General features: G+C 33.5%; 1 protein-coding gene across 3 annotated transcripts in view; it reads left to right on the top strand.

Annotated features, from left to right (window-relative positions):
• Window positions 1-6,553, top strand: part of FGF14 (fibroblast growth factor 14) — an 872,990-nt gene that overhangs the window by 698,163 nt on the left and 168,274 nt on the right. The window lies entirely within an intron of this gene.

Here is a 6,553-nt window from a genome sequence, read left to right on the forward strand (position 1 = left end):
TTAGGGAGCTTGTTAAATGCTCTTAGATGCTACAACCAAATTCTGATAAGTCAAAGTACATAATTAATATAGTTGTAAATAAGTCTGTTGCATAATGGTGGTTTATTTGAATTTGAGTACTTTTTTGCCAGCATAACCTTTTCCCTGGGATTTTTAGATTTAAAGAATTTATTTTCACTCAGTTTGTGTTGTATTCATACTTCATCATGCTTAAATGTCTCTTGTATCGCATGTTTCAAACTGTGGAAGCAAACTGTAGAATCCTTTGTTTCTACCTACCCTTGAGAGAAAATTGGACAGATTAAACTCTTGGTTCTCTGAAGGAAGGTACTTCCATTTATTTATTTATTTATTCATTTATTTGTTTGTTTATTTGTTTGTTTGTTTTGTTTGTTTATTCATTCATTTTTTTTCTTTGCTTTGGCATGTGACAGTCATTTCAGATTTATATTCTAAAGAAAGCTCCAACCCCAAACCCTCTTACTGAATGTCAACAAATGGGGAAAACCTTGAGCTGGTAGAGTCTGTGGCATTCCCTGAAGAACAGGAGATGCTTTCTCTGTGAATCTGGGCAATCCTGTCAAAGGAAAATGAACTTCAAGCTGTACTATCTCATCAGAGTGAGCACTGTGACATGGGCTATTGGTATTCATCTCCTGCCACCATCTGAGTTCCCTGTAGGATTTCTTATATGTTGAACTGGGTTCTACATTATGCAGATTGTGTTCTATTGTCACAGGAGATAAATGTGCACCTTCCTGATTTGGAGATGATCCTGGAATTAATATCTCCCTTCCCCCCAGCCTTCTTCAAAAGTCCAGATAAAATATTATATTCCTAAAGTATCTTTTTTTTTTTTTTGGCAAGAGGTAATTCAATCAATTGATTTTAAAATTTGGTCTTGTTGTCTTCCTCCCTCCAGTGGCCCCTTCTAGACAATTTTTGTGGTAGTTTAGAGATTAGAATTTTCCTAAATCTGGTAACACTTGTACCTATGAAAGTAGGAATTGGTATAGTATGTGAATGGATTTTAAGTGATTCTTTTATAATTTTCCTATTTAAAGAGAAACTCTAACCTATTTTCTATGGTATGTAACTTTTAAAAAGGTTCTGTTATATATTCCCAGAAAGGGTGGTGTATATTCTTGCCTACATACTTTGAAATAAAAATAAAATTGTTAGAATCATATAGTGAAAACTGCAGTGTAACAGGAATATCTGTTCATAAGATTAGGAAATCAAACCCATTACAATCAAAGGTATGTTGTTAGAACAAAATAATAATGATCCTAGTTTTTTTGCTCAGGGCCCTAGTTAACATGCTTTGTTCTTATTAGAATAACATTTACTATTATGAAGAACTAAAGCAAAGAATATTTTCCAGACTTGTTTCATAAAATGATCACCTATTTAAATGAAAAGTAATGGACATCTGATACTGCGTAAGTAGAAGTCCATGAACATAATTAGTGAAAGAACCTCACCTCAGATTAGGTATAAGAAAAGAAAAGAAGAAAAATGGTGGTTTTCTGTAGAAAAATGATAATAGTGGAAATGGTTGGTTTGAGGAGAAAAAATCATGATTGCTCAAGTACTTAACATTTTTCTTTGGTTCTTGTCTACATTCTTGAGTAAAAAAAGATCTTTGGCAAGTATAAATGGATTTGAATTTGAACATTCAATCATTAATAAGTGTTTGAATGAATATTTATTATTCATTATTAGAGCTGCAACATAATTTGGATATTCCATAGTTTATCTTAAAGGTATTTCATCTACATAAAATATGGAGGAAAAAAAAACTTGGTATTTTTCTCTTTTAAAAATGCATTGATTATTGGAGCCTTCTCAAATAAGGTGTTATTTAAGGAGTATAAATTTACTACACATTATTATTTATCCTCAAAGGAATGATAACAACAGCAGTAGTAATAGCTGACACTTACATAGTACTTAAAAGTTTTCAAAGATATGCACATTTTCTTATTTAATCCTTACAACAACCATGTGAGATGAGCTTTCCTAGCTATCTGTTATCACCAATGTCATAATGACAGATTAGGCAAAGATCCAAAGAGTTTAAAATGTAAATTTTATTTTAAAATGTTTTTCAAAGCAACTAAAATGTTCTCTACAATGTTAGTTATTATCCTTATTTATAGATGAAGAAACAAAGGCACAGTTGTAATAAATAACTTGCCATACATTATAAACTAGTGTTTTAGACATGATTCAAACTCGTGTTTTCCTTACTCCTAGTCTAGCATTCTTTCTACTTTATTTCCTTGCTGCCTTGCATAATCAGAATGAAATTTGAAAATATAAATGAATGTTTGAAAAGGGCCATATTTTTGAGATGTGAAAATAGACATTGAAGACTTAGAATAATTCAGTGATAAACATAATAATTTGATAATTTAGATGTTATTTATTAAACACTTAAGCGTTTGCTATATGCCAAGCTCTATGATAAAGTCTGGATATACAAAAAGGGCAAAAATAAGATTAATCAGTAAAACCATGGATGGGCAAAAGAAAAACAACTGTGGAGATTCACAGGCAAAGATCCAGTTATTTTACTTCAGGATATATTTCTTTCCCAGGCATCAAAAAGTATGCTGGACAAGTATAAAATAATGACACCCAAAGGGACATGAAAGTGTCCTTATAGGGATGTAGATGATCATAATGGCAATGTTGGAGATGACTACTCCCTATGGAAATCTTTTTCCTCAAAATGACAGGAGTCGTTTTTGTCATGGACATAATGTTTCTAGGGTGGTTGTTAGTGATATATCTCAAGAGGTTTTAATGTTGGTTATAAACAGTTTGCTACAGGCTAAAACATATTCTGTGAGATCTCAGAAATGAAGCTCAAAAAAATTAAAAAGTTTACATGAATCTCCAGAAAGTTTAAAACACAAGCTTTATTTTAAAATATCCTTCTGTTTAAAATCAATTAAAATGTTGTCTATAGTATGGTAAGGTACTCGTATGTGGCTTCTGTCCAAATTCTTATGGTAAGTCAAGGCAACAAGCATTTTTAAAGCACCTACTGTATGGCAGGTACTATTACTAAGTAGTTGGTGTACATAGAAAAAACAAAACAAAAGAAAAAAACATAAAGATATGAAAAATGTCTATTTCTAATACAAATATTCTTAGAAAGTGATCTTGGTGGTTTAAGTACTTTTTGGAGAGAAGAATGTTCAGAATTTAGGTTAAAATATGCCAGCTCTAATTGAAAGGTTATAGAACTGACAGAGTAACAAAAGAGATATGTAGATGCAACATGGCAAAATAGAAAAGATGCAGGGCTACATAATACCTGAGTTCTAGGCATAGTTCTAACATTAACAAAATCATTGATCATGGGCTAGTCTCTTAACAGGGTTGAATTACAGTTTTCTCATTTGTAAAAAGAAAGTACACGGATGGATAATCGTGAAATCTTCTTCCAACAGAAACATTTCATCCTATGTCTCTTTTGCCAGAAATTAGAAGAAATTTATAAACTTTATAATGATACTTTTTGTTGCTCTGCTAGATTTTCATACCTCAAAAGGATATTTTAATAAATTGGGCTCAACTGGGTGACTCAGTGGATTGAGCGTCAGGTCTAGAGACAAGAGTTCCTAGATTCAAATCTAACCTTAGACACTTTCTAGCTGTGTAACCCTGGGCAAGTCATTTAACCCCCATTGCCTAGCCCTTACTACTCTCCTGCCTTGGAATAAATACATAGTATTGATTCTAAGATGGAAGGTAAGGGTTTAAAAAATAGACAAACAAATAAATAAATTGATGTGGCCATTTTTTCATTACCAATGTACAAAATGTTGTAAATATTGAAGGTGTTGACCGTCTACTCAAACCTGCTAGTCATCTATATTTTTCCATAGGGTGTAGAACAAGTTCAGATGGGGGGAAACTTGTATTGCAGTTAAAATTATTTTTCTGAAGAAACAACCACCTACTTTATGTATTCCTCCCGCCCTCTCCCCTCCCAGTAGATCTTTTGGTGAAGTATTTTGCTAGGACACAGGGACACATGCTATTTTCGCTCCTTGTTTCACTTGAACCTAAGAAAACTGAAAGTAGCATTTAGATAATTGCTTTGAGTATGTGCAAGTATAACATTCTTGTATGATAATGAACTCATTTTAAACAGCAAAATGTCCCCAAAACTTCATGTGATTCCTTACCTGTAGCTTTAGTAAATTTATTTTAGATGAAAAGCTTTATGTTCAGTTGCACTTGGGGTTCAATATCCAGTTAGGAAATTTCCAAATACTTATGGAGAGATTGGATCCTGTCTAAATTAACATTATGTTTCTCTCTAGTTTTGTTGTTGTTCAGACTTTTCAGTTGTTTCTGAGTCTTGTGACCTCATTTGAAGTTTTCTTGGCAAAGATAGTACAATGGTTTGGCATTTCCTACTCCAGCTCATTTAAAGATGAACAACTAAGGCAGACAGGATCAACTGACTTGCCCAAGGTTGCACAGCTAGTAAGTGTCTGAGTCTAGATATAAACTCAAGAGGAAGAGTCTTTCTGACTTCAGGCTCTATCCATTGTGCCAATTCACTGCCCCTTCTTCTCAAGTTAATTCTTAATGCAGTTAAAGCAGTAGTAACTAGAAATGTTTGGGTAAACACAGAACATCATATCTGTACTACTCCTTGAGTTAATCTTTCAAAGAATAGACAGGTCCCAGGAGAGGAAGTTGAGAAAAAAATCAGACTTTTCTCACAATTTACTTCAGTTCTTGATCAGGTGGTACACTGGTGTGCTCACCTAGGTCTTCACTTTGAAAAGCTTGTAGAATGAATGAAACCTCCTCAGTATTTTCCTTCTTTCCCACAGTTCAGCCATAATTTCATCTCTCTCCTTTCACTGATTGCCCCAGGCCTTCCAATTCTTTGTTCAGCTCTGGCCTTTCATATCTGCTTTTAGATTTTATGACTCTATCTCATTCTAAGATAAAGCATCCATTTATGCAAGTTCATTGAGAAGGAATCATTTCTTTCATGCACTGGCTTTAATTCAAGGAGGAGGACCAATGAGATTTTTCTGTAGCTTCTAGTTGATTGGTTCAATCTTCCCTAATAAAAAGGGAGTTACTTTTCCATGTGTGAGATAATCAATGGAGCCCCACTTATATGCTCCCCATTCCAGTCTTTTTTATATTTGCTACCCTCAGCACATCTGTTGGAGTATATTTGGCAAAGTCCATAATCTTTAGTGATCTGGAGCAATTCTATGTTTTCCTTTATGAATATCTTCCTCCAGTGCCCATAAACAAAAGAATATTGCAAAAAATGTGTAGCACAGTTTGTAATCAAATCCCAGAATTAAAATTATTCTTTCTCTATAAGACTTTAATTTTCAGAGCTTAAAAATCTTTCCTCTGGTTTGGATCCTAAGATAGCTTTCTCTCTTCTTGAGCTGCTAGGAAATACAACTTTCAGGGTCTTTGTTGACTTAGGCTCCCATTTGCTCAAGTTAGTCCAAGATGCTGAAATAACTGTTTAATTTGTTTGATAATAGCATGTATGTTACACACAATTAAGCAGATAGTCTATAGAAAGCAAACCACAAAATAAGCATAGTATAAAAATACATATTATATAACATGTACATGATACAAAACCAACAAGAAAAGATAAATAATAAAACAGAGCATGCCTTCCCAAATGGCATTAAAAAGTCATTCAGGTCTCCTCAGGATTACACCTAAATTGCAGAGAGCAAGATAGAACATTGTTCTGGAACCTGAGACTCATCTCTAAGAAAGGAGGTTGGGATAAGGCTGCATAAACACATATTAACCATTCACTGTGTTCTAGGCAGGTATCATTGTGATATTTTGTATTATTCCCTATTTAAAGTTTCTCAGGTATAGTTTAAAGCTTTCAACACAGAGATAGAATAATGAATGTGAGTACTATTAGTAAAAGGGAAACTTTCAAAAATATAGTGGAGCCACAAAAAGGTTCATATCTTTTTTTCTCATGATAATTATTTCTCATAATAACTGTTTGCTTTTTACAAACAAAGAAACTAAAGAATTTAGATTAAGTGATTAGCTCAAGATGATACAGTTTGTTAAATAATTGAGTCAAAACCTGGATCTATCTCATTTGCCTAGAATTTTTTCCCTTTTCATCTCTGCCTCTTTATCTCCCAGGCTTTTTTTAAGTCCCAGCTAAAATTCCATCTTCTCTGAGAAGACTTTCGTGATCCCCTCTTAATTTTTGTTGTTGTTCATTCATTTAGTTATGTCTTACTCTTTATGATCTCATGGACCATAGTACACCAATGCCATCCATGAGTTTTCTTAGCAAAGATACTGGAGTTGTTTGTCATTTTCTTTTCCAATGGGAAAAGGCAAGCAGAGTATACGACTTGTCCAGAGTCAAAGACCCTGTAACTATCTGAGGCTATATTTTAATACAGGTATTCATTCCAGGCGAACCTCTAATTTGTCTCATAAAGATCTCTCTCTCTCTCTCTCTCTCTCTCTCTCTCTCTCTCTCTCTCTCTCTCTCTCT

Source organism: Gracilinanus agilis, chromosome 3, assembly GCF_016433145.1.
Source record: "Gracilinanus agilis isolate LMUSP501 chromosome 3, AgileGrace, whole genome shotgun sequence".
Lineage (NCBI taxonomy): Eukaryota > Metazoa > Chordata > Mammalia > Didelphimorphia > Didelphidae > Gracilinanus > Gracilinanus agilis.